This window comes from Plectropomus leopardus, chromosome 7 (genome assembly GCF_026936395.1).
Source record: "Plectropomus leopardus strain MGB_pleo_1.0 chromosome 7, ASM2693639v1, whole genome shotgun sequence".
NCBI classification, from domain to species: domain Eukaryota; kingdom Metazoa; phylum Chordata; class Actinopteri; order Perciformes; family Serranidae; genus Plectropomus; species Plectropomus leopardus.
The window spans coordinates 30680166-30705960 of NC_142182.1; the positions used below are offsets into that span (position 1 = coordinate 30680166).

Consider the following 25795-nt stretch of genomic DNA (forward strand, 5'->3'; position numbering starts at 1 on the left):
TTGTTTCTAATTAATGCATTATTTTACATTTCAGTTTTCAGGAAATTCACATTTAGTTACTTAACAAGAAACCAGACAGCAGAATAATGCAAAAAGCTTTTAATCATATCAAGATAAGACTTGATCATCCACATTCATTTGTCATATAATAGTTTAGATAAACATTTCTTATCTCACTCTCCAAAAACACTGAACTGAATGAGTGATCCCATTAAACATGGAATCGGTGGAGAATGACAAAAAACAAAAAGAAAAAGCTGCACGTTAATTCACTGCTTAACAGTATTGCCTCCATCTGTGGGTAGCGGATAAGGTGGTGACCACAACTCAAATTCCAGGAGAATTCATTGACTAAAACTGAAATGCCTTCCAGAAACTGTTCATGTGATCTTTGGGTCAATAATGGAAGTTAAGTGTTTAATTTAAGTCAGACCTGGAGAGACTTCAAGGAGAAAGAATCACAGAGGTTTGAGCTCCTACATGGACAGCTTAAAGTGCTAGTTTGGGATTATGGACTAAATGAGATACTAGTCAGTGTATTACATACAGTAGATCGGCATGCTCCCAGTTTGCAGAGATAGACAGGGAGCGTGCCCACAGCTCAACACAGCTACCACAACCAAAATGTATTTTAGCTACCTTAAAAGGGCCTACCTAAAAAGCCAGTATCAGTCTAAGTGGATGCTATATTTAGAGGATTTTAACTGCTTTACCTCGCCTTGATCTCTCAGGCAAGTTCAGGGACTTAAATCTGATCTATTCTGATCTTTGAATCCGACAAATAAATTTCAAGAAGGGTATTTGGTCATCAGTGGGAACTTGAATGACTGTCCTTTCTCAGTTTATGACCCGCTACATTCCTTAGAGAAGATCAGAAGAACATAAAGGGACACTGCAGAGTTCACATTCTCTGTCCGTGTCTGTTTGGCTCGGTCCAACAGTATCCATACGGGATTTTTCCTAATGCTGTCAACTGGAGCAGCATCCCACACAAAGTTGTTGGGTTGATGTTTGATAAATCATGAATTTCATGCATCAAACCAGTTTCATTTTCCATGTCATTCACATTTAACTGTTTCCCCAACAAAAATAATTCTCCAAAGTAACCTTACAATTGAAATGCAGATGAATGTTACAAGCAACAACAAAGCAACAATGACATCAACAAAGCTGTAAACAAACCAGGACATTTTGTTGGACTGGGCCTGCAGGTGGGGCTCCTCTATGTATATGTTGACATATTCTATCCAAAACACTGCCAGGTCCAGTGGTTTCATGGGTTGATCTCTGTGCAGCCGTGAGAGCGTCTGCATGATTTCCCTGTAAGAAGAGCTGATACCAGAGCATCTGCAAAGATGCATTGGTTGAGTTTTAAATGTTGATTAATAAATACTTGTGAATGTAACACTTTCTAATGAGCCATCAGAGTTCTAAATGTTGATAAGGTAGTTGTCAGAAGGTAAGTGTCCTGCTGAAACAGAATAACGAGATTTTTCACAACCTGGGTCAACTGTTATTAATGAGTAAAGTAGTGGAGTTCCTTTTTTTTGGAAATTTTGTTCTTGATTTTTGTTCTTTAAATTAAAAATAGACCTCTGGTGTCATTGGCAGTGTGATGAGGAAATGAGGAGGAGGGTCTCTGCCTCCTGTGGACGCTTGTGAGGAGAACTTCCGGTGTACCTGAGCACTGATGACTGATGACTTTCACCTGTGCTCGGTGTGTGGAGGCGCACGCGGGAAGAGTGCTTTGAACTGCCGGACAGCGCATGGGAAAGTCTGAAATGTCTGGTCCGTGTCAGCCGGAAGCGAAGGAGGGGAGCCGTTCCTGAGTTATATGGGAAGGCTGGACGCCTCCTTTAGGTAACGAGGGGCCGGAAAGTATTTTCAATACGTGGCTTTGCCTGTCTTCATGAAGCGGTTCACTGACACCTCAGACAAACCGCACACCACCTGAAGCTTCGGTCTGTCCTCGCCGCCTGTCGCTGACATCCCATCTGCAGACGCCTCCTGACACTACACCCCCTCCTACCCGAGATAAGTGTTCCTAACCTACTTTAATGTTTAATGTTATATGGTATCTGCTAAGGCTGTTCTTTCTTTGTTTACATGAAATAAGCATCTTTGAAGTAGAATATAGCAAATTTGACATGTGGCCACATTAGAGGCAACACTGGTGGCTACGTGGCCCTCTGCCTCCCTCTGGTGGTACTAGAAGTGACTCTGGCCTGCCTACAGTTTGCAGTGGTCCTTGATTGATGTGCATTTTTATACATAGACTGACTGTATATGATTTTTATACTGTGTTGTGTAAGTATGCAGTGCTACTTGCTGTGCTGTTCTGTATTGTGTGCATTGTTTCTCTTAAGCTGTGTGTAGACTTTATCCTTTATGCTGTGTAGAGCCGTAGGGTGGCTCAGAAGTGGGGTTGGTCTTCCTGTTTTTGGGGGTGTCAAGTTACTTTTTTTCATGAATTTCTATCTTCAGTTAAGATTCTGCTTATTTATACTTGCTTGGTTCTGAATGTTCTCTTGCCTCTGACACGGGACCAGAGTGGGTCAACAAAAGTGGTGGCAGCTGTGTAACAAAATATAGCTTGAACAACTGAAGTTTATCACAAAATATTTGACTTTAATAACTGAACGTCCCAGTCCTTTATCAAAGATGAATATTGAACATATGAATGATTTATGCGTGACTCTTGTGAAGAGTGTCGTTGGACAGAATTGACATATTTATGACAGAAAAAATTGTTGATCGACACTTTTCTTTCATGAAGCACACACAGAAAATTTTCTTATGTCCTGAATGGGCATTGCCATACTTGGATCACACAATGTGATGGGTTGTGTTATTATCATCACCATGGAGAAAGTAGTTTTACTTTTAAATCCACACCAACTCTGACCTGCATTCAGTGTCTCTGCCACAGTTCTTCATTAGTTCCCTCAGTTGTTTCTTAATTCACTAATCATTCATTTTTTACTTTATGATTTTTCATTGGGAGTTACTCAAGAGATTTTGTGACATAAGTCGACAGTAAAAGGTCAGGTCAAAGAGAGATTTTACCGACCAGAATGTTTTATCTGAATACTCTGTAGGGGATTCAAGATGTACACTTACACGGTATTTCAAATGCAAAAAGCGAGGATTGGCAAACATAAATATAATTTAGTATTGATTGTTTTGTGATTTAATAAACAGGAGAATGTTGTTTTGGGTCATAGTAGGGGTCAGACACACACACACACACACACACACACACACACACACACACACACACACACACACACACACACACACACACACACACACACACACACACACACACACACACACAGAACTGTTCACCCTACACCCAGTACAATAACAGACTTGGTGCAATAACTGTTGTGTTCCATGCCACCTATGTATATACATATTAAATCAGAGTGTTTATTACATATTTTAAATCTTTACTGGTATAAATGTGTATGTGGTCATCTGTATGGGTGAGGTGTGCTCAGGCTTGTGCGTGTGTGGTTATGTAGTTATGTAAGTTATGTATGTAAATATATATATATATATATATATATATATATATATATTTTGTTTGATGTTGCAAACTGGACTGCTCCAACAAAATTTTATTGTATAACCTACATTGAGAACAGAGGTCTGTCTGTCTGTCTGTCTAAATGATGTAAGCAAACTTCATAGTTCTGTATCAGTAAATAACAATTTACTTTATATATGTTGAGTATTTAATTCGTAATTTCTATTGGAAAGTTTGCTGGGAAGATTCATGGTCCCCAGAGAGTCATTTAAGTGTCATCGTAAAGGCTAATATGTCATAAAAAAAGGTCAATGTGTGCACTTTTTTCCATGTGTTCCTCAGTCATAAGTTCCCTAAAATGGCACTCACTCCTCAAAACTTTAAGAACCCCTAAACTAATATTTTTGTATCGAAAGGCGCTGAAATGGTCAGTGTAGCTGTTATAAAAGTGTCTCCTGGGAGAAATCACTGCTGTTACCTCTTAGAGGGCTGAGTCACAGATCATGTAGACTGAAAATAACTCAGCCAGTACAAACACAGAACCAGTACAGCTGGCGTCAACCAGTACTTTAAAATACCAGAAATGTTGCCATTTTCTTGGGCAATCTTACGTTAACATTTTATTTAACCGGTACTAATTTTTCTTTCTTTCTCATTTGATCACTGCAAAAGACTTAATACAACATAATTAGTTATTTGTGATAAATGTATGTTCTCCACCATATGGCTGCCTACGCATTGTACCTCTTGGTGTTTCATATCCTTTGTTTTGGGTGAGATTCAGCCCTTTCAAATGAATGAAGTTTACAACAGACTTAAACCAGATCGAGCAGAAGGCCCCAAGAAGCACCATTTTATGGGGTTAGGGGGCAAAAGACAAATACTGTATCTATTATAATTAGGCTTAACATGTGTGATTACACTAATAATTACAATACAATTAACCCTGCTTTGGGCCCCCATAAATTTAGGGCCAGCTCAGTCTGCTTGTATTTGGCTTTTATCTACCGTTGACAAGGACTCACCCATCCTGTGTTTGTGACACTTTGCACCACCATTTTGTTCTGCTTCTTACTTTTCCTGTGAAAAGTTCCCAGCCTACAGACACACACTCTCAGGCTGCAAAAGGCTTACTCTTGAGCACAGTGTAAGTAATGTGTATCATAACGATAATAGTATATGGTTACCTTAGTACATCAACTTATGTTGGGTTTTTTAAAAATAATATTATTTTATTGTGTGAGCATGATTGTTAATACATTACATTTCATTTTCTGTATGTAACATAATAATCGTTTCTTTTGAGAAATCAAATTTCATGACATAAATGTTTGAGTCACTCATTGACAAATACATTGGTAGTCATATGCAGTTGTTATCACACAAGATAAACAGAAATTCATAAATATTAAGGTAAGAATGTATATGCGGACAAACATGTCACAGGAACATTTGTAAAATATAACCAGGAATATTGAAAACAAAGTAGAATTTGTCTTAATCTGGTTTTTGTCATATCTTAAGTAGCCAACATAAGAACAAAATACTTCACTGACTCAACCTAACTCATGACTCAGTAATTAACATCAGGGATTAATTGAGCTGGTGAGGAGAGAAGAAAGCTAAAGAAGAAGATTTTGTTGACAATTTCAAGAGTTGTTTAGTGTGGGTTAGCTTGGGTGTCTGCCTGGTAGAGATCTACACTTTGAGTGCAAATGAATGAAATTTTAATCATATATACTTAACTGACATTTTATTAACCATCTATAACAGTAGCTCTTAAAACTGCCTAATGGTGCTGATACATTCATCGGTCAACCTCTATTCCAAACCCTTTAATTTGTCAGCAATAACAACACTTTCCAAGGAACAAGGCCCTTCCCTGCTGCACTTCCATCTCTGCTCTAACATGTAAGATATTTCTCTCATTTCTTTTGTGGCCATATTTTCACGCAGAAACCTTCCACTCACTTATGTTTTTTCTTTGTATGTTAACAGATGCAGTGATGGCACTGACTCACACGGCTGCTGTTTCTACAGGATGAGAAGACTTTCTGGACCGCAGCACAGATTCTGGATAATGTGTCAGATGGAATTAACAGGCTGCAGATGAAACTCCTCAGTATGTTGAGATTTGACCTTTCTCACAGCTCACCCAGCTTTTAAACAGGATTCTCCTCATCAAACAAAGATTACCAGTTCATCATAAAGCAGACAGAGGCAGGAGACTCTGCTGTCTGTTACTGTGGGACATGGCAGCAGTGTTTTGAAATGTCATCAGACTGGTAAAGTGAATAACAAATGTGAAAGTGAAAGTTGGTGTCTCAAAGGATGTTTCACACCCCGAACAAGAGTTTTAAGATTATCTAATCGAACAAGACACCAAGCTGTTTGTCGAGGTAAGTACTTTTCAACTGAACAAAAGGGTACATCTAGTCTTCTAGTTTCTTGTTCGTGTTAAATAAATAAATAAATCAGTTTATATGTTGCTTATTGTTCAAAATATATATCGGCTTTGATACCATGATCTGTGTTTGAGGGCAAAGGAATCTGCAAATGATCACAATATTTCATATATATAAATATAGTTAATACATCAGATAATTCAAATCTATTCTACAAATACTCTAAAATGCTCTTTGATGGATGATCGATTCTTAACAGTTGGGCAACATTTGAAAGAATTTTCTAATTTATTTTTACAACTTTTGACAAGCTTTAAAATTGCAAAGGCCTATGAAATTGAAAATGATCCTTAACCAGTTTAGAAACTTAACAATACAAGTTCTGTAATTTTTTAGGTAGTAATTGTTTGTGTGCATGTGTGTGTACGTAATGCGTGTGTGTGCATTGAAGATTGCCGTGTCTTGGTTAGTCAGTTTGTAGGTTGCAGAAAGTGCACATGTAGAATCATGTTAGTAATGCTTTAAACTTTAAAATCAACATGTTTGATTTCACAGATCAGAAGAACAGATGGCAACATGTTATACTGGGTTATTTTAAGAAAAACAATCACATCAAATGAGAAAAATGCAACTCTTTCATCTTCCATTCAGAAACATATTCTACTTTTAGCGACTCCTGAAAGTGGAGGGCCTCTGTGTCGACTTTCCACCTCCCTCCTGGTTTCTTTCCTTTTTTAACCATTTGTTTATGAAGACACATTATTTCTGTCTGTGTAGATCTTGCTGGTTGCATGTCTACTAACTGTGTGATAATCCTGCGACCGTGAGGTGAACAGAGAAAATGCTAAGTGATCCTGTATAAATTACCAATACTGTGTGGCGGGCCACATATAATACATATTTTGTAAGACCAGCTGAAGGCCATTTAAAATATGTCTGCAGGCCACAATTGGACCCCGGAACCAGACTTGGACATGCCCAGTTTTAAAGTTTATTTACAACTTTATTAGGCATATTTAACTTTACTATTCTGCCCTCTGACATCTCTTTTTTTTCTCTTCATGCAGATTGAACTATGGCACAGCCACAGGCTATGATCTCTCAACTGAGTAGAGAATCAAAAAAAAACTGGATATCTCAAGTGAGGACGGAATTTAAACGGGGCACTCTTGCATCAAATGCTATTTTTGGCGCCATCCTTCTGGGCTTGGAGAAGTTCATTGAGAAGGAGTTTGCATGCCCCTGCGATCCTCGGATGAATGCTTGGTTTGCAGTTGCATATTTTACTATACCTGCACTTGTAGTCTTTCTGCTGATGATAAAAACCAAAGGCTTACAGTGTAAGAGGGGTCCAAAGTGTGTAAAAACTTTGGCTTCCAGCATTGTCCCTGCCCTATTTTGGGTCATCATTGTGCTTTGGGATGGCCACAGTTGGGCCTGTTGTTGGACAACCTGGTCAGGCAATTATGTAGAAATTGAAAAAGCTGCTCCTTTTAAATGGTGCAAACCAGCCAACCTCACCTCTTCACAAGAGTATGACTACAAGATGAAGACTCAGCATTGGTTTTTTGGGTCTCAGGTAAGGAACAAGCTGATGTCAATTAACGTACTATAGATTGTTGTGTAATTGTCAGGAAATTTAGCTCTGGGTTCTTGATGTTGTTGGTAGTGTATCTAATCACACAGCAGCTTTTAGCCTTTTTCTGTTGTTTGCTAGCAGATGGAAAATACAGGGAGGCACCTTCACTCCATACAAAGTCAGTGGAAAGTGCCTGATTGATTTCTCCCCTGGTGGTAGCAGGACTTAAATGCGCTCTGTCTCTATGTGTGTAACTAATAATTGTGGAAACATTTCACTAAAAACCACAAATGACGCTCAAGGAAAATTTAGACGGTCATCAAAGTCACTAGGATTCATCCTCAAGGAACCATGAATGTACAAAAGTTCATTGTTCCATGCAGTTGTTTTAAGATATATCAGAGGTAGGCTGACTAACCCTTTACAAAATGTGTTGCATTACTGAAAACCAATTAATTTTACTTGTCTTTTTCTTTGTTTTTCCTTTGGTCTCTGGTTTAGGTTACAGGAATGGTGCTGGTCACATTGCTCATTTTGCTATATGGAGTGCATTTTGTCTACGAAAAGTACTTCAAACAGAGAGACCAAGCTACAGAAGATTATGAGTTGCAAATAAACGAAGGCAGATATGGTAATGTTTAAATTCCACTTAAATACATTTTAGAACAGTAATAAAAAAGATAAATTGAAATAACTTTGGGCTTTGGCTTTGGAAATGATAGTGGAATTATTACTGGAGAATTAATTTAAAGAAATTATGGATAAAGATAAAACAAACCTTTGATTGTCATTAATCACATTGTCATATTGATAGAAGTCTTGCAATTACCTGGCCTATTTTGGTCAAATAAATTATAGTTTGATCTGTACCAAAACAAATGTATCTTGATGTGTATATATTGTGTAAAATTTATGCAGAAGGCTTTTTACTGATGATATTTTTTATTTTTGACAATAGATATTTTACCTAGATATATATTTTTTAACACTGTCCATTTTAAACTGAAAAATATTACCTGACCTTCATATGAGAAAAACTATTGTTTTCGTCATAATTTGTGATGATGTAAGTCTTTCAATTATTAATTAACTAGAGGTCAGTCTTTTTTTCTAGATGTTGCCATAACAGGAAATGCCTTTCATTTCATCTTGTCATGATCTTTTTCTGAACGTTTGATAGAATTCCTTGTTAAAACAAGAGCTGTAAACATAAAAGTTGTAATTTTGCATAGTTTCAAGCAAAAGCTGTCAAGCTAAAGTAACCTGTAAATAGTCTCAATAAATGTTTTGTGTTGCATTTACCACTGACATGACACTTTGGTCCTTCTGTGTGCAAAAAAATGTCTAAAATTAAAATCAAATCAAACATGGAATAACAATATGTTACTTTTTTCTTTTCATGTAGGGTATGCATTTACTGTATAATAATGAAATAAACAAAAGCCGGTTTCATGAGAGTTACATAGCTTTTTGTCTTTAAGACTTTTGACTTTTTGTAGGAAATCCCCATTCAGATCCTTGACAATAAACCAGACAGCATAATTTTGCAAAAAAGCTTTTGATCATATTAGGATAATTTCAATAATAATTTTCACACCCATGACTCATATATTGACTTACAAATGCATTCCTAATTTTTAACTTATTAAGACCAGCCTTTATGGTAAATACACCGAAACAAAGATGGTTATATTGATCTGCCAGTTATCTCACTATCTAAAGACAGTTGCTGCAGTGGGAATGTCTTTCATACTACAAAACCTGCACTAACTGAATTAGCGATCCTATTCAGTTTTAAAAAGAAAATGTAATCAGATAGGAAAGAAGGAAAGTTGCACTAAAAGTCACTGCCAAACAGTGTTACATGTATTTGTGCATGGCAAATAAGGTGGTGAATACAACTGTGTTTCCCAGAGAATGTTGATCTTAAATTTGTAAGCTGAAATTTCTTCCAGAAACTGTTCACATGACCTCCGGTTCACCAATGGAAGTTAAGTGCGAAGTTTAACTTACAACCAGACTCCATGAAGAGGGAATCACAAAGGTTTGAGGCCTCACATAGATTGTGTAAGCCAGTTTTATTATAGGGTAAAGCCCTTTTAGGGCAGGGCCTTGATGCTGAGGGACATTGAAAAGATTGAGTATTGAGTATTGAGTTGTCAACGGATAGTTCAGTGACTGGCTTTTCCGAGTTAATGACCGTCTGCATTCCTTAGAGAGGATGAGAAGTTAGTGTCTGTGTTTCAAAGTAAATCCAGAAACAACACATCACTGCTTAACAGTATTGCCTCCATCTGTGGGTAGCAGATAAGGTGGTGACCACAACTCAAATTCCAGGAGAATTCATTGACTAAAACTGAAATGTCTTCCAGAAACTGTTCATGTGATCTTTGGGTCAATAATGGCAGTTAAGTGTCTAATTTAAGTCAGACCTGGAGAGACTTCAAGGAGAAAGAATCACAGAGGTTTGAGCTCCTACATGGACAGCTTAAAGTGCCTTAGTTACCTCGCCTTGATCTCTCAGGCAAGTTCAGGGACTTAAATCTGATCTATTCTGATCTTTGAATCCGACAAATAAATTTCAAGAAGGGTATTAGGTCATCAGTGGGTACTTGAATGACTGTCCTTTCTCAGTTTATGACCCTCTACATTCCTTAGAGAAGATCAGAAGAACATAGAGGGACACTGCAGAGTTCACATTCTCTGCCTGTGCCTGTTTGGCTCGGTCCAACAGTATCCATACAGTATTTTTCCTAATGTTGTCAACTGTAGCAGCATCCCACACAATGTTGATGGGTTAATGATTGATAAATCTTGAATTTCACACACCAAACCAACATTGTTTTCCATGTCATTCATGTTTAACTTTTGCCAACAAAATAATTCTCCAAAGTAACCTTATAATTGAAATAAAGATCAATGTTACAAATAGCGCAGCTGACAACAAAGCAGCGATGACATCAACAGAGTTGTAAACAAACCAGGACATTTTGTTGGACTGGGCCTGCAGGTGACGGGCTCCTCTATGTCTGATGACATATTCAATCCAAAACATTGCCAGGTCCAGTGGTTTCATGGGCTGATCTCTGTGCAGCCGTGAGAGCGTCTGCATGTTTTCCCTGTAAGAAGAATTGTAAAGAGCTGACACCAGAGCATCTGCAAAGATGTGTCTGTCAAGCTCGGCAATATCCACAATCACAGCCCCTCCCTTTGCTCTGATTCTGGACAGGTTATCAGGCTGATCAAAGAATAAGGGAAGTCCAACTACAGCAACTCCATGGTAAATTGCCTCCTGAACGCTGTTTGTACCTCCGTGGGTCACAAACACTCTAGTTTTGGGATGTCCTAAAAGGTCGTTCTGTGGCAGCCAGTCGACCATTAATGTGTTGTTACCCAGGTTGGCTGGCCTTTGTCCCCTATACCTCCATATAACCTTCTGAGACAGCTGGGCAAAGGCTGCAGCTATCTCCTCAGTTACTTCCAGAGGAAGCTTCTCGACTAATGTTCCCAAGGTCATCATAATGACTCCGTGGTCTCCAGAGCTCTGGACAAACTCCTCCAGCTCTGCAGGCAGCTGCTTTGGGGGCTTGCACTGAAATCCTCCCATGTAGACTATATTTGGCATCGTTGGACGTGGAAATTCAAAGACAAAATCATTCCTCATGAGCCATATATCTGCATCCAGGAAAAATGTTGAATAATCCACATCGGGACCAAAGTACTTCTCAACTACAGGTTTGTAATAAGGTTCTGTAATGGTTGACATTGTGTACATCCCAAAAATGTAACTCAAAACATTCTTTATTCTTTGAGGGAAAGTCATCTTATCTGTCAACTCTGTTGCAGTGAAAGGAATGTATGACAGCGGTGAGGGGCCATAAGGAAATGGGCTTCCCTTGAATGGTCCATCTGACATTGAAAACAAGAGGAACTTGGAGACGACGTGCCAGCAATGTCCCTCCGCCAACTCCAGGGTCAGTCAAAACCATGTCATATTTGGCTTCATGGAAAGACCGCATCAGGTTTTCATCTTCAAACATCTGAATGACCATGTCACTCATTCCTTTATGGAGCAGAGAGAACTGATCCACAACCAGCCGCTCCATCTGTATACGAGTCCAGATTTTAGACCAGGTAGATGCATGCCTAGCTTGAAGCCGGATCTCCAGATGTCGGGACAAAAAAGCTTCAAAGTAGTTTTTTTCAAATCCTCCAGGGCTGGGAACAGTCACAGAGGTGTAGAGAGGAGACTTTTCACTGATGTACCAGCTATCGGACGCCCGAACCACAGTGACCTCGTGACCTTTGGCGTGCAGTTCTTCTATGAGTACTCTCATGTTTACCCAGTGGCTTCCGTCCAATGGAAACACAAGGATTTTGCCCCAGATGCACTTGATAGTTGAATTAACAGTAGAGAAAAGGTGATGAGAAACAAGTGAGGCCCCTTCATACTGACACTCCTCACAGACCTTAACAAATGCACAAAAACAAATCAGTAAGAGAGTTATTCTGGTTTGCATGTTTAAGTTTACAGTTACATGATATCATGACCTCAATTTATTTTTTAAAGATTTAAACTGAAGTAGGTAGTTTCAGTTTGTCATAATTTGGCAAAAATCCCATAATAACCTTTCAGCATATTGTAATTTAAGTAGTCTGAGAGAACAAAAGACTTTTGTATCTTCTCTCGGCTCAGTTTTCAGGCTTTAGAAAATCTAGGCCTTAATGGGAGACCTTGGTAATCACAGGTAATTTCTTCCTATTGGCTGTTGTCCAAAAATGCTGAATGTGAAAGAAAAAGCCTGATACAGAGTACTGCAAAGAAAGTTGATTTTCCAGCATTTGCAACAACACCCTATGCTGCTTAACAACATTAAAAAATAAATAGTTAAGAGAGTCTTACTGAGAGTCTGACAATAAACACAATAAAACACATGTCAAAATTATGAATGAATTAAGAGAAATTGATACAACATTGTGGGCGGGCACCTGTTCATTCCTATTAAAGTTGCTCAGCAGTGAATGATGCCAAAAAAAGCTTGATTTCCACAGTATGAAATTACCTTTCACCTTTCATTATCTTCCATATTATAGGGCCCATAAAGCAGGCACACTAGAGAATTACAGCTGCAGAGTGTGGCCAAACAGGGAACTTTAACTGAACAGCTACCTTGAATGGAGATGAAATTATTTAATTGTGCTGCTCTTCTCCAGATTTTTGACATGTTGTTGGACTGAATGGACCAAGTCTCAGTAGTGAAAGAAGTCATTTTACAGTGGTTGTAACAATTTTTAAAAAGATGTATCCACTGATTTACAGACGCCCATTTCCCAATTTGAGTCTATGAGAAAAAGTCTTTTTGGGCCCCATGGCATCTGCTGATGGACTCAGACGCTGTAGTCCCACATTTGATCACTATGTAACATTGGCTTCAAAGCCTGGCACTGTACCTGGGGGCTTCATTAATATTCTGCGATGCTTTTAAGAGATGAAGACAAAATGTTGCTGAAAGAGAATCCCTTGAAAGAGTCCTAAAACCTGGAAATTTGTTAGCATTTAAGCAACTCCGGTTCCCTAATCTCAGAGTCAATGGGTGTTTTGAATGGGTTTTTGTTGGAAGCCTTAAATAAGGTCTTAAGCTTAAGATTTTTTCACATTTTGTTCAAGGACATATAATCTGTCCGTAAATACTCCACTCACGAACTTGGAAGCTTTTATGTGTCTTTAAAACAAGTTGCTAAAACGTGCAGTGGGACAATAGAACTTCATCCAGCTGAGCCACGCAGAACATGGCTTTACAGCCTCGTTGTAGTGGTGACATTAAATCATGTGGCTTGCTGAGCAAAACATGTCAGTATCATAAACATTTATTTACCACAGAGCTTATTTCCCAGTTATCCAAAATCCAGTGGAAAAAATCCCATGGGCTGTTTGACGAGGAAACCAGGGCGAAGCTAACCTCTGCATCAGCCTATAGAAAAACGTCATACTTGGGACACTCTGTTGTTGAGCCTTCTGCTAACTGGGGCCAAAGGTCACATGGCTGTGACTATTAGTTCAAGCTTATGTAGCAAATGTTATGTTGAGCCCCAAATCACAGTATGGCCCCCCCTGCCCCTCTCCCTGCTGCTACAGACCACCTTGAGAGGAGAGCAGGCAGCAGCTCCAGAAAATGACGCCGAGTCAGCGGCCACAGCAACTCCAATCCTGCCAGCCCAGCACAAATTCTAGTCCAAAGCAGCAGGGAGCAAGGCAGAAGGACTATGGGGTGGCTAGGTAGCTAATTCTTGTCTGCGTTGTGGTTCTTGAACAGAGAGAGATGTTTGAAAACAGATTAAATAAATCAATGTATTGAAAATAGTGGGTTTCTGTATAAAGCGCATGTATATGTTTGTGGTAATCTGGTGGGTGCTGCTTAGGACAGAGGGAAGAGAGGGAGGGCTGCAGCAGGATTGCACATTTGAAAATTTGTTGTTTTTCCTTTTCCAGATTTATGCACACGCCTGCTTTCAACTAGAATTTGGAGCACCTTCTCATGTTTCAGGTGATTTATGTAGCAGGTCCACCACATAGATATTACCCCTCTAAACTTGTCTAATTGCATCTCTTACATAACAGCGTGAGACTAAAAGACACAACAATTGGTGAATAAAACTTGAAAACACAAGTTATACATAAGTACATTTATTTCTGTTAGATTTTACACATACACAACTACCAAGACTTGCACAGACACATTTCAGCAGAACATACAGTTGCTGTTTTTACTTTTCATGTGAACTTTTGATTAAGACTTACCCAAATCCACATGCGCGGGAATGTCAATCCTACTTTAAAAATGTCAGTTCAGTGGCAGTATTATAGTTATTCAATCAGATGGCAGGCTTTGAGCACAGTTGGAGAGAAAGCATGGTGAATGCACCTCCTAGTCCGTCCTTCTAAGTCATGACGAGTTAACGTGTGGTTATGTAATGTAATTCGACCAGCTCTGTTGTAAAGGAAGGTGTGGATAGGAACCTGTTGTACTGCAACAAGTTCAGAAGTAGAAAACATTTGTGTGTTGTGCCATCTAGTGTCAAGTCAGTGTATGTTAAATTGATCATGAATGTTAATTGAACAAAGCAGCGCTATAAACCTGTTTTTTATTTTTCACAGCTGCTGCACCCATTGACAATTTTACAAAAAGCACAGAGCCATAAAAATCATACTTATCAGATAAAACTTTTATTTAATGCATTTTGGGGGAAAGAGAGAGAGGGGATGACCTATAGCAAAGGGTCAAGGGTTGGTAACCTTTGTACATGTAGCGCCCACTCTACCAGGTGAGACATTTGGCTCCCCAGATTGCAACCTCTTCAAACAAATTTACTCTCTACCCCTTGTCACAGGTTGCATATGTCTACAGTTGAAGGTCAGCTTGAAAGTGTACAATTTATGCAGTGATGCAAATGCTAAAAAACAAGGATGAGGAAACATAAACAGAATTTAGTATAAATATATTATTTTGCCCTTTTCTGTCCTGTTAATCAACTCACAACCCCTCTGCTTTTTTTGTAAAACTTAATTGAATTAAAGCAAGAGCTGTAAAATTAATGCTTTATTGTATCTGTCTCATTTTGTATATTGCAAAAGAAGAAAAACTAAAGTAACCTGTACCTAGTCTTAAAAAATGTTGTGTGGTGCATTCACCATTTACTTTACACATCGGTCCTTCTGTGTGAGGACATAAAATGTCTAAAATGAAAAAAATCAAACATGAAATGACAAAATGTAACATGCATTTCCTTTTCATGTAGGCTATGCTTTTACCAGATGATATTGAAATAAAAACATGCTAAATTACATTTGTCTTTTGTCTTTAATAATTGGAGGAATTGTTTCTAATTAATGCATTATTTTACATTTCAGTTTTCAGGAAATTCACATTTAGTTACTTAACAAGAAACCAGACAGCAGAATAATGCAAAAAGCTTTTAATCATATCAAGATAAGACTTGATCATCCACATTCATTTGTCATATAATAGTTTAGATAAACATTTCTTATCTCACTCTCCAAAAACACTGAACCGAATGAGTGATCCCATTAAACATGGAATCGGTGGAGAATGACAAAAAACAAAAAGAAAAAGCTGCACGTTAATTCACTGCTTAACAGTATTGCCTCCATCTGTGGGTAGCGGATAAGGTGGTGACCACAACTCAAATTCCAGGAGAATTCATTGACTAAAACTGAAATGCCTTCCAGAAACTGTTCATGTGATCTTTGGGTCAATAATGGCAGTTAAGTGTTTAATTTAAGTCAGACCTGGAGAGACTTCAAGGAGAAAGAATCACAGAGGTTTGAGCTCCTACATGGACAGCTTAAAGTGCTAGTTTGGGATTATGGACTAAATGAGATACTAGTCAGTGTATTACATACAGTAGATCGGCATGCTCCCAGTTTGCAGAGATAGACAGGGAGCGTACCCCACAGCTCAACACAGCTACCACAACCAAAATGTATTTTAGCTACCTTAAAAAGGGCCTACCTAAAAAGCCAGTATCAGTCTAAGTGGATGCTATATTTAGAGGATTTGAACTGCTTTACCTCGCCTTGATCTCTCAGGCAAGTTCAGGGACTTAAATCTGATCTATTCTGATCTTTAAATCCGACAAATAAATTTCAAGAAGGGTATTAGGTCATCAGTGGGAACTTGAATGACTGTCCTTTCTCAGTTTATGACCCTCTACATTCCTTAGAGAAGATCAGAAGAACATAAAGGGACACTGCAGAGTTCACATTCTCTGTCCGTGTCTCTTTGGCTCGGTCCAACAGTATCCATACAGGATTTTTCCTAATGCTGTCAACTGGAGCAGCATCCCACACAAAGTTGTTGGGTGGAGTTTGATAAATCATGAATTTCATGCATCAAACCAGTTTCATTTTCCATGTCATTCACATTTAACTGTTTCCCCAACAAAAATAATTCTCCAAAGTAACCTTACAATTGAAATGCAGATGAATGTTACAAGCAACAACAAAGCAACAATGACATCAACAAAGCTGTAAACAAACCAGGACATTTTGTTGGACTGGGCCTGCAGGTGGGGCTCCTCTATGTATATGTTGACATATTCTATCCAAAACACTGCCAGGTCCAGTGGTTTCATGGGCTGATCTCTGTGCAGCCGTGAGAGCGTCTGCATGATTTCCCTGTAAGAAGAGCTGATACCAGAGCATCTGCAAAGATGCATTGGTTGAGTTATTTTTATTTTTCAAGTATTTATTAATCAACATTTAAATGTTGATTAATAAATACTTGTGAATGTAACACTTTCTAATGAGCCATCAGAGTTCTAAATGTTGATAAGGTAGTTGTCAGAAGGTAAGTGTCCTGCTGAAACAGAATAACAAGATTTTTCACAACCTGGGTCAACTGTTATTAATGAGTAAAGTAGTGGAGTTCCTTTTTTTTGGAAATGTTGTGCTTGATTTTTGTTCTTTAAATTAAAAATAGACCTCTGGTGTCATTGGCAGTGTGATGAGGAAATGAGGAGGAGGGTCTCTGCCTCCTGTGGACGCTTGTGAGGAGAACTTCCGGTGTACCTGAGCACTGATGACTGATGACTTTCACCTGTGCTCGGTGTGTGGAGGCGCACGCGGGAAGAGTGCTTTGAACTGCCGGACAGCGCATGGGAAAGTCTGAAATGTCTGGTCCGTGTCAGCCGGAAGCGAAGGAGGGGAGCCGTTCCTGAGTTATATGGGAAGGCTGGACGCCTCCTTTAGGTAATGAGGGGCCGGAAAGTATTTTCAATACGTGGCTTTGCCTGTCTTCATGAAGCGGTTCACTGACACCTCAGACAAACCGCACACCACCTGAAGCTTCGGTCTGTCCTCGCCGGCCTGTCGCTGACATCCCGCCTGCAGACGCCTCCTGACACTACACCCCCTCCCACCCGAGATAAGTGTACCTAAACTACTTTAATGTTTAATGTGATATGGTATCTGCTAAGGCTGTTCTTTCTTTGTTTACATGAAATAAGCATCTTTGAAGTAGAATATAGCAAATTTGACATGTGGCAACATTAGAGGCAACACTGGTGGCTACGTGGCCCTCTGCCTCCCTCTGGTGGTACTAGAAGTGACTCTGGCCTGCCTACAGTTTGCAGTGGTCCTGATGGATTGATGTACATTTTTATACATAGACTGACTGTATATGATTTTTATACTGTGTTGTGTAAGTATGCAGTGCTACTTGCTGTGCTGTTCTGTATTGTGTGCATTGTTTCTTTTAAGCTGTGTGTAGACTTTATCCTTTATGCTGTGTAGGGCTGTAGGGTGGCGTCAGAAGTGGGGTTGGTCTTCCTGTTTTTGGGGTGTCAAGTTACTTTTTTTCATGAATTTCTATCTTCAGTTAAGATTCTGCTTATTTATACTTGCTTGGTTCTGAATGTTCTCTTGCCTCTGACACGGGACCAGAGTGGGTCAACGAAAGTGGTGGCAGCTGTGTAACAAAATATATCTTGAACAACTAAAGTTTATCACAAAATATTTGACTGTAATAACTGAGTGTCCCAGTCCTTTATCAACATTGAATATTGAACATATGAATGATTTATGCGTGACTCTTGTGAAGAGTGTCTTTGGACAGAATTGACATATTTATGACAGAAAAAATTGTTGTTCGACACTTTTCTTTCATGAAGCACACACGGAAAATTTTCTTATGTCCTGAATGGGCATTGCCATACTTGGATCACACAATGTGATGGGTTGTGTTACTATCATCACCATGGAGAGAGTAGTTTTACTTTTAAATCCACACCAACTCTGACCTGCATTCAGTGTCTCTGCCACAGTTCTTCATTAGTTCCCTCAATTGTTTCTTAATTCACTAATCATTCATTTTTTACTTTATGATTTTTCATTGGGAGTTACTCAAGAGATTTTGTGACATAAGTCTACAGTAAAAGGTCAGGTCAAAGAGAGATTTTACTGACCAGAATGTTTTATCTGAATACTCTGTAGGGGATTCAAGATGTACACTTACATGGTATTTCATATGCAAAAAGCGAGGATTGGCAAACATAAATATAATTTAGTATTGATTGTTTTGTGATTTAATAAACAGGAGAATGTTGTTTTGGGTCATAGTAGGGGTCGGACACACACACACACACACACACACACACACACACACAGAACTGTTCACCCTACACCCAGTACAATAACAGACTTGGTGCAATAACTGTTGTGTTCCATGCCACCTATTTATATACATATTCAGTCAGAATGTTTATTACATATTTTAAATCTTTACTGGTATAAATGTGTATGTGGTCATCTGTATGGGTGAGGTGTGCTCAGGCTTGTGCGTGTGTGGTTTTATGTAGTTATTTAAGTTATGTATGTAAATATTAGTGCTGGGCCGTTAACGGCGTTAACGTGCTGCGTTAACGCGGGATTCTTATCGCGCGATAAGGAAATTATCGCGCGATAAACTATTCACTAAGTTGGGTCTATACAGTGAGCAAGGCACCAATTTCACTTTGTTGTTTAAGCGCGGATGTATACCTGGTCGAATTACGCGGAGGGGGCGTGAAGAAGGCGGAAGCTGGTCTGCCTGAGTGACTGGAGTGATTGGCTCAAGCCGTGTCACAAAGCTGCTGACTGTTAATGGTCTTCTTCATGACCTCTAATGTAGGCCCACAGTTCAGTTAGGGTCATGTTATCAGAGGCTGCGCCCTCTGCTGTTCATTCCAGTTAGCAGGAAAAAGCTTTTTCCACATGGAGACAGAACCTGTGTTCCTAAATGTCTGTGTTTAACAAAATAAAAAAAAGTTAAACACCAAAGTAAATCTTATGGAACATTATTTTTCTTTACCAAATATTGTTGTAGAACAGCTTTCTCAAGCAGTTTGTGATGCATTTTCATCATTTAGATAGATAGATATTATTTTGAATGTCTTTGGCAAAATTCAAATCTATAATTTTAATCTAGATTAATCTAGATTAACTACAGGATTGCAGTGAGATTAATCTAGATTAAAAAAATTAATCTATGCCCAGCACTAATATATATATATATATATATATATATATACATATATATATATATATATATATATATATATATATATATATATATATATATATATATATACATACACATATACATATATATTGCCCCTTTAAATAGAGTTTTCAAAGTGCTTTGACAAACAAGGCAAAGCAGAACCAGGAACAGTTTCTTGCAGAGGCAACATAACAATAAGAGCCAAACAATAAAACTGAACTAATGCCAGACAAAAGAGAAGAACAATTGCAAAACAAAAATAACAACAACAGCTCATACCAATAAGATTATATACTGTTATATTAGCAGTAAACACAGAAATATTTTTACTAATGACAGCACGACTGGGACAGAAAAAATAAATGAAAATGATAAAATAAAATACAAATTAAAATAGACAACATCACATAAAAGCAAGTCTTTAAAAATGGGTTTCAAGAAGTGATTTAAAAGAAGTCAACGACTCTGCCAGCCTTGTCTCCTCAGGCAGGTTGCTCCAAAGTCGAGGGGCCCTGAAGGCAAAGGCACCGTCACCTTTAGTTTTGAGCCTCGATTTTGGAACTGCCAGAAGGGAGGATGGAGGATCTAAGGCTGCAAACTGGTTCATAAGGGGTCAACATTTCTGATAAGTAACTTGAGGCCAGACCTGAACGAGCTTTAAAAACAATCAACAAAGTCTTAAAATCAATTCTAAAATGAGCAGGGAGCCAATGGAGCGAAGTGAGGACTGGGCTGATGTTGTCTGTTAAAACCTGTAAGAGGCCGAGCTGGTTGGAGGTGGAAGAGTGATTGAGTGTGAAGAATGTATCAGACTTAAGCAAAGGGCTCTGAAGAGGACCATTCATGGGGATAGGACAAATACTGTATCTATAGGTTAATTTGTAGTGTTGTTGCTGATAGGTCTCACTTTAGGACCACTTTATCGCCTTAACTCATAACTCAGTAAGTAACATCAGGGATATATTGAGCTGGTGAGGAGAGATGAAAACTGGAGAATCACATTTTCATTTGTAAACCCTCTTTCACCACTAACACCCAAAGCCAGGTGTTTTTTGGTGACACGCCGCTGCCTTTCTGGCCATGTTTGTGGCACTTAAAGCAGGGTGTTTTCTGATGACCTCTATAATTTTTTAAAACCATCATCAAGTCGTTTTGTTGCCTCAATGTACCCTTCAACCCAGCATGGGGATTTTGTTTTTGCAATATTGGCGTTCATCATAAAGCAGACAGAGACAGGAGACTCTGCTGTCTGTTACTGTGGGACATGGCAGCAGTGTTTTGAAATGTCATCACACTGAAGAATAGAATGACAAATGTGAAAGTAAAGTTTGTCTCTCAACAGGATGTTTCCACCCGTCAGTGAGCATCAAGATGTTTTTACTCAGCCACAAGAATTAACTGAAACACTGCGGTAACAAGACACCAAGCTGTCAGTGACAAGTAGGTACTTTTTAACTGATCACAACAAGGGAACATTTTATGTTTTTGATACATATTAAAACAAATTAATCAATGTATATTATTACATTATATTATATATATATATATATATATATATATATATATATATATATATATATATTTAAATATTTAACATGTGTTTTGGTGATGTTTTACATCTTCTTTGATACCAGGATCTATGTTTGAGGAATCTGCAAATGATCACAATATTTAAAATATTTATAATATATATAATTATAACACAGATTTTTATTTATTTTCACAACTTATTAACAAGTTTGAAAATTACAAAATCCTATTTAAAATTCAAAATTATCTCTCACCTGTAGAATATTAGGAAATGACTACAAGTTTAATAATTAACTTGTGAAACTTTTTTTAGGCAATGATTCTGTCTTGGGGGGGGTCATGCATTTGGTGCTTTGTGTGTGTGTGTGTGTGTGTGTGTGTGTGTGTGTGTGTGTGTGTGTGTGTATTTACTTAGGTATTACATTGACTTAGATGTTCAGTTCAAGAGTTACCCACTTTGTAATTGACAACAATGCAATGAGATTCTGAGTGGCATGAGCAGTTATGTGTAACCTGGTGTGTTTTGAAACAGTGGTCAGTGACTAGGCGGGGACATTTCCTCTGAATAGCCTAACTGACAAGACTAGCTCACAGAGAGAGGGACTTAACAGCACAGCTCAATAGACAGATCCAGTTTAAAAATCTTTTCCCTGAAAAACGGATGGTACACAGGAGGGCGGTCATGCAGGCAAACAATCCGAAAGGGGCGAGGCATAAAGACAAAGCCAAAAAGCAAACTAAGTTACTTGACAGACACGACGCTAACATAGGCAAACAGAGTGCCGGAATATCTCAAGACAGGTTAACAATCAGTTTTTATGTCAAGTTCATTACTCTTCAACTTACAAGAGAGAGTGTTATCACAAGTGCTACCCTTCATGTGAAGGAAGCTCACTGAGTCTTGGATATAGACTGCAGGAAGTGCATGTGCAGAATCCTATTAGCAATGGTCCAAACAAAAAACAGTGAATGATGCATAACTTACATCATATTATTGTATAACTTTATAGGACACATCCAACTCTCCTCATCTCTGTTCTCTGTCCATTTTGCCCTTCATTGTTACGAATTAAAATGCTCTGTGACATTTCATCTTTTCTCTCTAAATGCAGAATAAACTATGGCAGAGCAAGACATGGCGACAGCAGCAAAAAACGCCTGGACCTCTAAACTGAAAAGTGTCTTTAAAGAGAGCCATGTGGTGTCAGACATGTTTTTTGGCTTCATCATATTTTGCTTGGAGAAGTTCATAGAGAAGGAGTTTACATGCCCCTGCAAAGTTCCCTGGAACTGTCTGCTTGCAACTGCATATTTTTTTTTCCCTGCAGTTGCAGTCTTTCTGCTACTGATGAAAATCAAAGACTTCCAGGTCAACATGGATTCAAAGGAGAGATATAAAATCCTGCTTTCCAGCTTTTTCCTGGCCATACTTTGGATCCTCATTGTGTTCTGGGATGGTCGAAGTTTTGCCTGTGCAAGAACATCATGGTCAGGCAGCTATGTAGAAATTGACAAAGCCGCCCCTCAGAAATGGTGCAAACCAGCCAACCTCACACCATCACAAGAGTCTGACTATATAAACAAGACTCAGCATTTTTTTTCTCTGTCTCAGGTAAGGAACAATCTGATGTCACTCAAAGTACTGTGGTTTGTTTTGTATTTGTTAAGGTGTTAAGGAAATGTTGCTGTTACTTTCAGAGTGCACAACTTTACAGTTGGCACCCCATACGTTTGTGCTTCCTTTATTATTTCCTTTAGCATAGACTACACTGGACTGTCCTTTACAAAAGCAAAGGAGATAATGTTGTCCCACAATTCCTTGTGGGAGAAATTAAGAGATGAACTATTCACATAATGGTTCATCATAAACGTAATGTTCAACAAATATTTTCATTGAGAAGAACTGCTGCACACTCTGCTGAAATATTTATTTGATTACAATGTTTCGGTCTGTCAGCAGAGACTACATGAAATACAGAAATATTGTAATCAATAAAATTTTAATATTTCAGCAATATGAGACTTCTTCACACAAGGTGTACAGAAATAAAACAATTATTAGCATACTAACTGGTATTCATGTTGATATGGAACACATTACCGTGAGCGACTAATCTCAATGTGGTCATCATTTGGTTTCGCTGTGACTAAAAGCCTATATTCCTTCATTTCAATTCTAATTTTAGTAATTAAGAAATATTTTTCACCTGTTTTTTTTTTATTTATATAGCCTGACAACACAATAAGAACACACACGGCAAAAGGATCTTGGATGTGATAACAATCTGATTGTTTTAGTGCCAAGATTGTCTTTTCATGAAGTCATTATGAATTCTCTTTCACATCTTTCCTTGACCTCATCGCATTTTTAATCAAGGTCAAGAAAAAGTGTTTGGGAAAAGACCCAGGATGTTTTTTTTTTTTTAAAAAACGATATTCGTCTGCAGCCTCAAAGTTCTGTGAAGCTCTGGTACAGTGCTGCTTTGAGCCAAATGTAAATGTTAGCATGCTAACATGCTGCTATTCAGCACGCAACTTTTCTTTTTTTAAAACATGCTCACAGTCTTATTTTGTCCCCTGTTATCATGTTAACATTTGCTAATCAGCATTATTGAATTCAAAGGCTTTTTTTGGAATGAAAGTTTCAAAAACAAAGTTGCCAAAGCATAAAAATACAGTTATAATAATGGATAGGATCATATGGATGTTGACACATATTTCTCTCTTCCTAATTATACAACTGCTGTATAGGTAGATGAAAATCGTTTTGTTTAGGTTCATTAAAGGAACAATTAACAATATATTAATTAAAAAAAAAAAAAGTCATAGATATCAATTGAATACAAATAAAGCAATGAAGTGGAGTCAATAAAAAGGCAGTGTGAGCTCTGAAGAGGTGAAGTTCAGCTGGTATGAGTAGTTGTATTCGTTTCTTAGGTTGTGACATGCACTGACATGTCTTTCTGCTTCTATGGCACTGACTAGTTTCTCTAAGTAGATGTTGTATTTCATGGTAATCCATGCTGTAGGCCTACTAGATGACATACACCTGTGATGGACTAACTTTATTTTTTTTAAAAATCCAGTGCTGATAAGCAGCTTTAACTTGTTTGTCTTTTTCTGTTTTTCCTTTGGTCTCTGGTTTAGGGCATTGGAATGGGGCTGTTCATCGTGCTCATTTTGGGAAGCGTAGTGTATTTTTTCAGTCATGACGTCAAAGGAGAAGGGGAAGCGCCTGAGCCCACAATTAAACAGGACATGGAGTTAGTTGACATCCTTCCCCAAGTCGCAAGTCCAGAAAGAGTGAAAAAAGAGTGCGCTAAAAAAGGAAGGGCAACCATCTGAGCCCAAAACTGATGCGAATACTGAGTTACTTGGCATTCATCCTAATGTCTGATTTCATATAATAAAGAACTGTTAGAAAAAAGCTTGCATTACAGCTCATTCTACCAATAATGGATTATGCAGATGTTATATATCAGTCTGCTGCAAAAGTCAGCCTTCTTACTCTTAATGTAGCTTTTAATACGTTTTGCAGATTTGTTCTTGGCTGTCCTTTTACAACTCAAAATTGTCCAATGTATGTAACTTTTAATTTGTCCTCTCCCATCATACCAAGACAGCAATTATGGTTGCAGCTCATTTTCAAATGCATAAATTTCAATTATCCTCAGTATTTGAAATCGTTCATGGCCCCTTTTATCTTGAATTATCAATTGAAACAGTCCCTTTTTTCCTGTTCAGTCCCTAATCATGAGCTTAAAAAAGCCTTTATGTTTAAAGCCTCTTCTGATTGGAATAATGTACCTGTACATATTTATCAGCTGTCCACAATAATGTCTCTATAATTGTGTTTTATTACTTTGTTTATTTTCTAACCATTTAAAGCTTTGTCTAGCGTATGATCTCCTGATTTTATATGTGTTGTTACTTAATACCTATTGATTTATTTTGTTTTTGGTGTTTGGTTTTTGTCTCTTTTTTTTCTTTTTAGTCATTGCTGCCTCTTTGTTTTTGACATATTTGGTATTATTAATTTATCCTGTTACTTTTTTCTGTTAAATGTTATGTCTAATTGTCCTTATACTGAATTATTTTTGTTGAGGATCCTCTTCAAATTATATGATGCATCTCAAGAGGTTATTTCTTTAAAAAAAATAATCATAGTGTGCCATGTTTTGAATCTTACATTTATGATTTAAATAGATTTAAATAGAGGTCAGTCTTATTTACATGCCACCATAACAAGAAATACCTTTTATTTTAACATTTCAACAACTTCACATGAACTTTAATATGAATTTCTTATTAAAGCAAGAGCTGTAAACAGAGCAGTAAAATCAATGCTTATTGTATGTCTCATTACACATTGGTCCTTCTGTGTGAGGACATAAAACGTCTGGAATTAAAAACAAATCAAACATGAAATGATAATATGTAACATGCATTTCTTTGTCATGTAGGCTATGATTTTACTGTATAGCAATGAAATATAAAGCTTAAATTACAATTATTTGTCTTTTGTCTCTAGTAATTTGAGGAATTGTTTCTAATTAATGCATTATTGTATCTTTCAGTTTTGAGGGAATCCACATTTAGTTACTTAACTTACTCTACAATTTTTTCAAACCATAACCAAGTGATTTTGTTGCCTCAATGTACCCTTCAACCCCTTCTTTCTGCCACTCAA

The 25795-nt window shown here is 37.9% G+C and overlaps 2 long non-coding RNA genes and 1 pseudogene across 6 annotated transcripts; 2 read left to right on the forward strand and 1 right to left on the reverse strand.

Moving 5' to 3' along the window:
* The first annotated feature begins 1735 nt into the window (after positions 1 to 1735).
* On the forward strand, positions 1736 to 25615 carry LOC121937919 (uncharacterized). 4 transcript variants are annotated; one of them, XR_015777072.1, is made up of 5 exons: positions 17126 to 17285; positions 17360 to 17466; positions 20918 to 21015; positions 22218 to 22717; positions 24253 to 25615. It is a non-coding gene; the product is annotated as an uncharacterized LOC121937919 (long non-coding RNA). The 4 variants fall into 4 exon arrangements; XR_015777073.1 differs by lacking the exons at positions 17126 to 17285; positions 17360 to 17466 and adding an exon at positions 1736 to 2040; XR_015777071.1 differs by having other exon boundaries at positions 17128 to 17466.
* LOC148189224 (uncharacterized) lies at positions 6768 to 8895 on the forward strand. The gene is made up of 2 exons (XR_015777077.1): positions 6768 to 7516; positions 8018 to 8895. It is a non-coding gene; the product is annotated as an uncharacterized LOC148189224 (long non-coding RNA).
* LOC121950272 (UDP-glucuronosyltransferase 2A1-like) lies at positions 8990 to 14456 on the reverse strand (annotated as a pseudogene). Its single transcript, XR_015777066.1, has 2 exons — positions 14316 to 14456; positions 8990 to 11985 (listed from the first exon to the last, which is right to left on the reverse strand). The product of XR_015777066.1 is annotated as a UDP-glucuronosyltransferase 2A1-like (transcript).
* Positions 25616 to 25795: the final 180 nt, after the last annotated feature.